General features: G+C 37.5%; 1 pseudogene; it reads right to left on the bottom strand.

The window, feature by feature from the left end:
* Positions 1-208: 208 nt before the first annotated feature.
* On the bottom strand, positions 209-801 carry LOC100072039 (centrin-1-like; annotated as a pseudogene).
* Between the last annotated feature and the right edge of the window lie 9,673 nt (positions 802-10,474).

Below are 10,474 nucleotides of genomic sequence, written 5' to 3'. Positions count from 1 at the left end.
TCAACACTGTGTTCCACTGAGCCTCATATTAAAAGCATTTTTGTAATTCTATAATTGAACCAAAGATTTGGAAGTAGAAGTATCTAGACAAGTTAGGATATAAGAGGAGGGATAGCACTGTCATCTAACTCAAGGTTTCACAAAATGGAAGCAGGGAACCCAGCATATCCCTCAACTTCTCTACACATGCTTGCAGGAGAAACCAACTTTAATATAGGTTGGTCTTTTTCATCTTCCCAAGAAACTCTTTCTCATTCACTTCACTGTCTCCATCCCGATAGGCTTCATCATTCATTTCCTATAGCTCTTCCTCAGTGAGGTTTCCTCTAACTAGTTTGCTATGTGATTTAGTTATTTGAAAAAGATCTTCTGGGTTTTTATCATCATCAAAGACCTGAAAGCTATCAGGATTTCTTCTTTGGTGTCTCTCTTGGCCATCTTCTGAATCACCATGGCTGAGAAGTCATTGAAGCTGATCTTCCCTATGCCTACCTTGTTCACTTCAGGCATTATATTCTTTATCTCCTCCTTCCTGGGTACAGAGCCAAGTGCTCTCATGACCACCTTCAGCTCCTTCATGTCCATGATCCCACTTCCATAAGCATGGAAGAGGTCAAATGCCTCATGAACTTCTTGCTTCTTATCTTCAATGAGTTCAGGCTGAGGACCCACCATTCTTTTCTGGTTTGCAAGGCCATGTTTGGCATTTTTTTTCCTTTTTCCTTTTGTGTAACTCCAGGTTTTATTTCCTATGTGATTTTTAAATTTATTATTAATTGGGGTAAAATTGGTATATGCCATTATGTAAGTTTCAGGTGTGCAAAATTCAACATCTGTATACACTACAAACTGATCTCCACCAAAAGTCCTGTTACCATCCATCACATTACAATTGACACCCTTTACCTGTTTCACCCACCTCCCAAACCCATTTCCCTCTAGAATCACCAAGCTGTATTCTGTAATTATGACTTTCTATTTGTGTTGCTTTGTTTTTAAAAGAAGTCTACACATGTGTGAGGTCATATGATATTTGTCTTTTTATATCTGATTTATTTTACTTAGCATAATACCCTCAAGGTCCATCCATGTGGTCACAAATGGCAAGATTTCATCCTTTTTAATGGCTGAGTAGCATTTTATGTAAATATACTACATATTCTTTATCCATTCATCCATACATGAAGACTTCGGTTGTTTCTATATCTTGGCTGTTGTAAATAACGCTGCAATGAACATAGGAGTGCCTATATCTTTTTGAGTTAGTGTTTTCATGTTTTTTGGTTAAATACCCAGAATTGGGATGGCCAAATCATATGGTAGTTGTATTCTTAAATTTTTTTGATAAATCTCCATACTGTTGCCATAGTGGCTATACCAATTTACATTTCCATCAATAGTGCACAAGGGTTCCCTTTTCTCCACATCCTCTCCCACACTTGTCATGTCTTGTCTTTTTGATAATAGCCATTCTAACAAGTAGGAGGTGATGTCTCATTGTGGTTTTGATGTGTGTCTTCCTAATAGTGATGTTGAACCTCTTTTCATATGCCTCTTGTCCATCTGTATATCTTCTTCGAAAAAATGTCTATGTAGTTCCCCTACCCACTTTTTAATTGAACTATGTCTTTTTTGATATTGGGTTTTATGAGTTCTTTATATAATTTGGATTTTAACCCCTTGTCAGAAATATGATTTGGAAATATCTTTTCCTATTCAGTAGGTTGCTTTTTCATTTTGATGACAGTTTCATTCACTGTGCAGAAGCTTTTTAGTTTGATGTCATTTCACTTGTTTATTTTTGCTTTTGTTTCCCTTGTCTTTGAAGTCAGATTGACAAAATCATTACTAACAGGTATGTCAAAGAGTGTACAGCCTAGGTTTTTCCCTAGGAATTTAATGGTTTTAGGTCTTATGGTCAAGTCTTTACTTCATTTTGTGTTAATTTTTGTATATGATGTAAGATAGTGATCTTGTTTCATTCTTTTGCATGTGCCTGTCCAGTTTCCCCAACACTATTTATTGAAGATACTGTCCTTTCTCCTTTCTCTAAGTTCTTGTCTCATGTGTCATGATTAAATTGCCCATACATGTGTGGGTTTATTTCTTGGCTCTTAATTCTGTTCCATTGATCTGTGTGTCTGTTTTCATGCCAATATCATACCGTTTGATTACTATAGCTGTGTAATGTATTTTGAATTCAAGGAGTATGATACCTCCAGCTTTGTTCTTTCTCAAGATTGCTTTGCCTATTAGGGGTATTTTGTGGTTCCAGACAAATTTTAGAATTATTTGTTCTGGTTCTGTGAAAATGTCATTAAAATTTTGATAGGTAATGCTTTGGATAGTATGGACATTTTAACTATATTAATTATTTAAATCAATGAGCATGGACTATCCTTCCATTTATTTGTGCCTTGTTAAGTTTCTTTCATCATTGCCTTAAAGTTTTCAGTATATAGATCTTTAACCTCGTTCGTTAAATTTATCATTAGGTATATTATTCTTTTTGATGCAGGTGTAAATGGGATTGTTTTCTTATTTTCTCTTTCTATTTGTTTGTTATTAGTGTATAGAAATGCAATAGATTTCTGTATCTTGATTTCGTATCTCGTAACTGTATTGAATTTATTTACTAAGTCTAACAGCGTTTTGGTGGACTTTATAGGGTTTTCTATACATAACATCATGCCATCTTCAAATACTGACATTTTTAATTCTTTCTTTTCTGTTTTGGATGCTTTTGATTTCTTTTTCTTACCTCATTGCTCTGCCTCAGACATCTAATTTCATGTTGAATAATAGTGGTGAGAGTCACAATCTTTGTCTTGTTCCTGATCTTAGAAGAAAAACTTTTATCTTTTCACTGTTAAGTGTAATGTTACTTGTGTTCTTGTGATATACAATCTTTATTATGCTGATATATGTTGTCTCTATATCCACTTTGTTGAGATTTTGTACCATAAATGGATGTTGCATTTTGTCAAATTATTTTTCTGCATCTATTGAGATGGTCATATGATTTATTTTCTTCATTGTGTTAATGTGGTGTATTCCATTCATTAATCTATGGATATTGTACCATCCGTGTGTCCATGAAGTAAATCTCAATTTATCATGTTGTATGACTTTTAATGTATTGTTAAGTTTGTTTTGCTAATATTTTGTTGAGGAGTTTTGCGTCTTTGTTCATCCAAGATATTGGCCTCTAATTTTCTTTGTTGTGGTATACTTGTCTAGTTTTGGTATTAGGGTAATGCTGGCCTTGTAAAATGAGTTTGGGAACCTTTACCACAATTCAATTTTTTGGAAGAATTAGAGAAGGGTAGGTAGTAAATCTTTGAATGTTTGGTAGAATTCACTGATGAAGACATCTGCTCCTGGACTTTTGTTTTTGAGGATTTTTTTTTTTAAGATTTTTTTTTTTCCTTTTACTCCCCAAAGCCCCCCCGGTACATAGTTGTATATTCTTCGTTGTGGGTCCTTCTAGTTGTGGTATGTGGGACGCCGCCTCAGCGTGGCCTGATGAGCAGTGTCATGTCCGCGCCCAGGATTCGAACCAACGAAATACTGGGCCGCCTGCAGCGGAGCAAGTGAACCCAACCACTCGGCCACGGGGCCAGCCCCTTGTTTTTGAGGTTTTTAATTCCTGGGTCAGTCACCTTACTAGTAGTTGGTCTATTCATATTTTCTTTTTCTGCATGATTCAGTCTTGGAAGGTTGCTAATTTCTATTAATTTATCCATTTCTTCTAGTTTGTTCATCTTGTTGGCATGCAATTCAGTTTCTTATGATGTTTTCAGGTATAAGTTGTAATTTCTCTTTTATTTCTGATTTTTTTTGAGCCTTTTTTTTCTTGGTGACCCTCACCAAAGATTCATCACTTTTTTTTCCCCAAAGAACCGGTTCTTAGTTTCATTGATCTTTTCTTTTTCTGTTTTTTTTTCTTTTGGTTTTGACACATTATTTTTTATTTTGTATTTATTTATTTTTTGGATGTACAGTGTAATGTGTCTTGAATTCTGTGTAAATTACATCATGCTCACCACCCAAAGACCAATTGCAATTCATCACCACACCCATGTGCCTAATCACCCCTTTCACCCTCCTCCGTCACCCCATCTCCTTTGATCCAGGCTCCATTGATATGTGTCTGTTTGTCACTGTTTTCATCTTCTACTCATGAATGAGATCATATTGTACTTGACTTTCTCCCTCTGACTTATTTCATTTTTCATAATACCCTCAACTTCTGTCCATGACGACAGAAATAACCGGATTTCATCATTTCTTATGGCTTAGTAGTATTCCATTGTGTATATATAGCACATCCTCTTTACCATCTGTCCCTTGATGGGTACCTAGGTTGCTTCCAAGCCTTGGCTATTTTATTTATAATGCTATGATGAACATAGGGGTGCATATATCTTTATACCTTTGTGTTTTTAAGTTCTTTGGATAAATACCCAGTAGTGGAATAGCTGGATCATATGGTAGTTCTATTCTTAATTTTCTGAGGATACTCGATGATGCAGCTTCTATGGAAAGCAGTCTATCTAAAGGTTTCTGAATTTTGTTTATCTTTTCAAATAATCAACTCTGGTTTTCATTGATTGTTTCTATTGAATTTTTAGTCTCTATTTCATTTATTTCTGCTGTGATTTTTATTATTTCCTCCCTTTTGCTGATTTTGGGCTTTGTTTGCTCTTCTCCACTTTCTTTAGGTGCACTGTGAGATTGTTTATTTGAGATTTTTGTTTGTTTGTTGCGGTAGGCTTGAATTGCTATAAATGTCCCTTTTAGAAGTGCTTTTGCTGTATTCTGTAGATTGTGGTATGTCATATTTTCATTATCACTTGTCTCCAGGTTTTTTTTTAAATTTCTCCTTTGATATGCTCATTGACTGAGTCACAGTTAGTAGCATTTTGTTTAATCTCCACATTTGCATGGCTCTTCTGACTTTCTTCCTGTAGTTAATTTCTGGTGTCAAACCCTTGTGTTTAGAAAAGATGCTTCATATTATTTTGATCTTCTTAAATTAATTGATACCTGTTTTGTGGCCTAATATGTGATCAATCCTGAAGAATGTTCCACGTGACTTTGCAAAGAGTGTATATTTTGTGGTTTTCGGATGGAATGTTCTCTGCATATCTCCTAAGTCCATCTAGTCTAATGTGTCATTTAAGGCCAATGTTTCTTTATTGATCTTCTGTTTGGATGATCTATATATTGGTGTAAGTGGATTGTTAAAGTCTCCTACTATTATTGTGTTACTGTCTATTTCTCCTTTTATTTCTGTTAATAATTGCTTTATATATTTAGGTGCTCCTGTTTTGGGTGCATGGATATTTACAAGTGTTATATCCTCTTGTTGGATTGTTCCCTTTATCATTATGTAGTGCTCTTCTTTGCCTCTGGTGACAGCTTTTGTTTTAAAGTCTATTTTGTCTAATACAAATATTGCTACCCCACCTTTCTAGTCATTGCCATTTTCATGCAGTATCTTTTTCCATCCCTTCACTTTCAGTTTGTGAGTGTCTTTCACTCTGAAGTGAGTTTCTTGTATGCAGCATATATATGGGTCTTGTTTTTTTATCCAATCAGCCACCCCTTGCCTTTTGATTGCAGCATTTAGGCCATTGACATTTAAAGTTGCTATTGATAAATATGTATTTATTGCAATTTTGATACTTTTTTTCTGGCTGTTTTCATAGTTGTTGTCTATTCCTTTCTTCTTCTCTTGCTCTCTTCCCATGTGGTTTGTTGGCTTTCTTTGGTAATATGTCTGATTTCCTTTCTCTTACTTACTGGTTTATTTCTAATAAGTTTCTGGTTTCTGATTACCATGAGGTTCATATATAATATTCTACATATATAGCAATCCATATTGAGTAGATAATCTCTTTAGCGTCACTGGCTGCAAGGTCTAATAGCACACCTCTGTTCCAGTTTTCATTTTAATTGGGTATGTACCCAGTGTAGCTGGTTCCTAGACTCAGGGCTTATAATTGCTGTAGGCTTCAGGCCTACAAGGATGTTGTCAGCTCTCTTAGGATTGCAGGTGAGTGGGGCTGGTCCCAGGCATGGGAGCACCCAATTGTTTCAGGCTGTGGAAGGTGAGGCCAATGTCCTTGTGGCTTTTTGTGAAGAATAGGTTTTCTGCCACTGATATGCCCCACCCCCCACAAGCTCACAAACTGTCTCCTGGCCCATGCACACTTCCTGACCCCTTGAAGAATACCCAGTCACCCCACTTCAGAGGCCCTCACCTCTCCAATGCCCCCCACAGTTCACTTGGTCCTCACACAGGCCTTACTCCACAGTGGTGAACACACTCACCTCTCTGCAGAGGATCCAGGCACCCAGTCTATGCAGACTAACAAGTAGCCTGAGGGCTTGCTGTTGGGTGGAGTAAGTCCCTATGGTAGGCTGCCTGCCCTGCCTGAGCAGGATTAAATCAGCACTCTACTGAGAGGGGAAGACCCCTTTTCTAACAGGCCATGGGAATAACTCCAATGATGTCTGCCAGCATCTGAGTCAGCACGCCTGTACTAGGTGACAACAATGGCCACCACCAATGTCTCAGTCTTCAGAGAGGTCTCAACTCTCACTGAGATGTGCCCAGATCCTACCAGGTGAGTCTCTTTTCACCAAAGGTTGGCATACCTTTCTTTCTGGTGTTCATAGGTTTGCTCTCTGAGATGGGTGAATTTGTGTGTGGGCCCTCTTTTCAGCTTACATTCGATAGCTTTTATGGGGGTATTCCCTTTGCAGATAACAGTCAGCGAAGCCAGATAGTATGAGACTCAGTTGTGCTGAGTCTGAAGGATGCATATAGTGGTAACATGCCCCTGCTAAGGACCCAACTTCTCCATGGAGGGCTGTGTACCTTAGGGTGGCTCCCAGCTAGCTAGCTGTGTAGCTTTGTGGCTCATGAAGGTGGTATTTTTCTCTCTAGAAGGAATTCCTGGCTCTTATGCCACTGTCAGGACTCTACCTTGTTGTTGGAGTCCTTTTTATCCAGTTTCCAGTTCTCTGGGATAATTTTTCCAAGAATAGTTGTAACCTGGTTGTGTTCCTGGAATTAGATGAGTTCAGGGTCCCCCTACACTGTGAGCTTGATGAGATCATTGATCTTTTCTACCATCTTTTTAGTCTTTATGTTGTTTATTTCTGATCTGACCTTTATTATTTCCTTTTTGCTATTAACTCTGGGATTCATTTCTTATTCTTTTTCTAGTTTCTTTAAGTGTAAAGTTAAATTATTTAATATTTCTCTGATTTCCTGAGGTAGGCCTGTATTGCTTTGAACTTTCCTCTTAGAACCAAGTTTGTACCAGCTCCACTCTCCCTGTTCCCTCTTTGGGGACATCATAAGGTTATAGGTCTTCTTCCAAATCTGCAAAGCCAGGGTGGGTGCTGAGATCTTTCTATTTGTTTTCCTTAAGTCATTGGTGTGAAATATTCCAGATTATATCTCTTTTTTCAACATGGCTGAGTACAGCCAGCTGTTGTTATGTGCTCGTGCATAATCTGCAGAGGCTTTACACTGCTGTCTGCATGGGCAGGTGGGACAGTGGCTACAGGCTCTGCTGGACACATGGAGTGTTGGGAGCAGCCGTGCACTGGTTGAGGGGGTCCACATATGATGCATCCTATGAAGTTCATGCGTGGGCCTACTGGTGGAGTCCACAGGGTGTTTAGTAGAAGTCACTGCCATTTGTTCAGTTCTGCACCCAGTTGCTGTAAGGTCGCTCCTTTTTCTTCTCCTTTCTTCCCCAGAGTAATGAACCATGCTGATCCTCTCAGTGTTTTGTTTGGCTGAGAAATAAGTGAGACTTTTTGTTAGTATCCTGCATAGCTGGTGAAGCTAGGCACTAATTACCATCTCATTTTTTCCTGTGGGAGAAATCACAGAGTAAGGGATCTTTCTTGGCATTGAACTGCACTATCTTATGAAAGGGGTGATACAGGCAGTAAAAATGTTCCTTTCACTCTTGTTATGCACCTATTTTTACATTTATTTGCTCTAACACTGTGCCAGTATCTGTCCTCTGGTCCCCTGGACTCTCACAGTGGCATTGTCATCCATGGGAAGTTGTCAAAATCAGTGATTTTGTAGAGGGATGAGGAATGAAAACTCCTATTCTGCCATCTGATTGACACCATTCTCATATTCCATTTGTCTTTTTGCTTTCTTTGCTCTTAATGGAGACGGACTCCCTTATGGTGATGTTCTATGACTTCTATGTGACTATCTTCTTCTCTCTGCACTATGAGGTCATCATGAAGACAGGCAACTGCATCAAGATGGCCACTTACTCTTGGTTCAGTGATGTTGTTACTGGAATCCTGAAAACAGACTCAATACTTTCCTCGCTCCTTGAGGTATACAATCTGGTGCATCAATTCTTCTGCAAAATCCTCTAGTTACTTAGACTTTCTTGCTCAAATGAGGTCTGAGCTGTTGCCATTGCCTCTTCCTTGAGCTTAGTCTGTTTTATCTCTATTTCCTCTTACATTTTTACATAGTCTCTGCTGTCTGAAGATCCCATCTGCTAAGGGTCAGTCCAAAGACTTCTCCACCTTTGTTTTTCACCTAGTCATCCTGAGTCTTTTCCCTTGTTGCTGCTGCGGTGACCTAATTAAGTCAGCGACATCTGTTCCCTCTCCACCTGCCGATATCTGTATTCTATACAGTAGTTCCCCCAACTCTGAATCTTATTACCCACAACCTAAGGACAAAAACATAAAGGCTGTTCTGTAGAGTTATTTAAAGACTATATATATTGATTCTATCCCTAAATGAGTTAAAGCTAAGTGAATACAATTGGATTTCTGGACATAATACCTCTTTAATTTCAATGCAAAAGTATCTTATTCTATGAATCCTTTTGTAATTTTCTTAACACTAGTATTTGTTCCACAGTTTCCCTTGTTTGTGTTCCAATTATCACAATTCTCCCCAAATTCGATTTTCTCTCTAATTTACCTATTATTCACACTTCCTCCAATTCAATTGATTCTCTAATTATTTGTTATCTTCAGTTACTTTCACATAACATCAAATAAAAAACAAAAACAAGTATAAACAAAATTTTCAATACTAGAAATCATACAGTGCATTGACCTTGATGACCTTATTCATTTATTTGCTCATCAAATATTTATTGACTAACTACCAGGGATTATTCCACGTTCTTTAGATATATCAGGAAACAAAACATACAAGATCCCTCACCATGGTGAGCTGACATTCTATCAGGGTGAGACAGACAGAAACAAATTTAAACATTATGTTAAAATGATAAGTAGCATAGAAAAACACAGAATATAAAATTTGCAAGAGAAAGTGTTTTGTATTTCCTTAGAGTATTGCACTTTTAAAAAAGTAAGCTTTCCAAACAAGGTGAGATTTGAACAGAGAATTGAAGGAAGGGAAGTAGTTGGCTGTACAGACAGCTGTGGAGAAGGCACTCTGGGCAAAGAGATCAGTCAGACAAAAGCTTTCAGTTTTGTCACTCTTGGTCTGTTTGAGGAAAGCAAGGCAGTTTGTATAAAAGTTGTGGACTGATAAAGAGTGAGAACAGTAGGAGTTCAGGTCTAAAAAGAATTAAGCAAATTAGACTCAATTTATCAAGGGTTTGTAGGCCATTATAAGAAATATGATTGAAACATGGTGTTTATGGTGGGCTGTGAGCAGAGGACAAATTTCTTGTCTAGGTTTGAGTAGATTATACTGGCTATGTGGTTGGCAATAGAGGTAAGGAGTTGACCATCTAGAGCCTGAAAATATGGAGTTCCTATCATGTAAACCGATTGGGGAAAGTTTGTTAGGTGGACCCGATAGGGATCCTAATCTTGGAATATTGACTATTGGAATCTTGAAACTTTGTTAGTCACTCCAATGCAGACATTAATCTGGTGGTTGGATATACACAGCTGTATTTAGAAGAAATATTTTAGAATTAAATTCAAGAGTTGATGACATAGAGAGACCAAAGATATAGAGAAATCAAAGAAAGTATATGAGATTACTGAAACTCAATCTCCAAATTAAAAAAAGAGAAAACTTTAAACTCTGTGAAGCTCCATTGTTAAAAATCGAGGACTATCTGGCTCCCAGAAGGGAAGGGGGCTGAGGGGTGGAAGAAAAGGGTAAATGGGCACATATATATGGTGATAGATAGAAATTAGACTACTGTTGGTGAGCATGATGCAGTCTATACAGAAATTGATGAATAATGACGTACACCCAAAATTCCAAAATGTTATAAACTATTATTATCTCAATGAAATAACTGAAAAAAATGGGGAGTAGAAGATAAGTTTGCTTGAGAAAAAAGAGCCACACATAAGGATAAAGAAAAACACCCCAAAAAAGTGCTATTTAAGGCAGCCATAAACCACATCAAAGAGCTGGGAGTTGTGGATTTTCCAAATGTTGCTCTTAGTATGAAAAATTGATGTTTTT

This window comes from Equus caballus, chromosome 29 (assembly GCF_041296265.1).
Source record: "Equus caballus isolate H_3958 breed thoroughbred chromosome 29, TB-T2T, whole genome shotgun sequence".
NCBI lineage: Eukaryota > Metazoa > Chordata > Mammalia > Perissodactyla > Equidae > Equus > Equus caballus.
The sequence above is the reverse complement of the archived record's forward strand: the minus strand, read 5'-3'. Positions and strand labels throughout refer to the sequence as shown.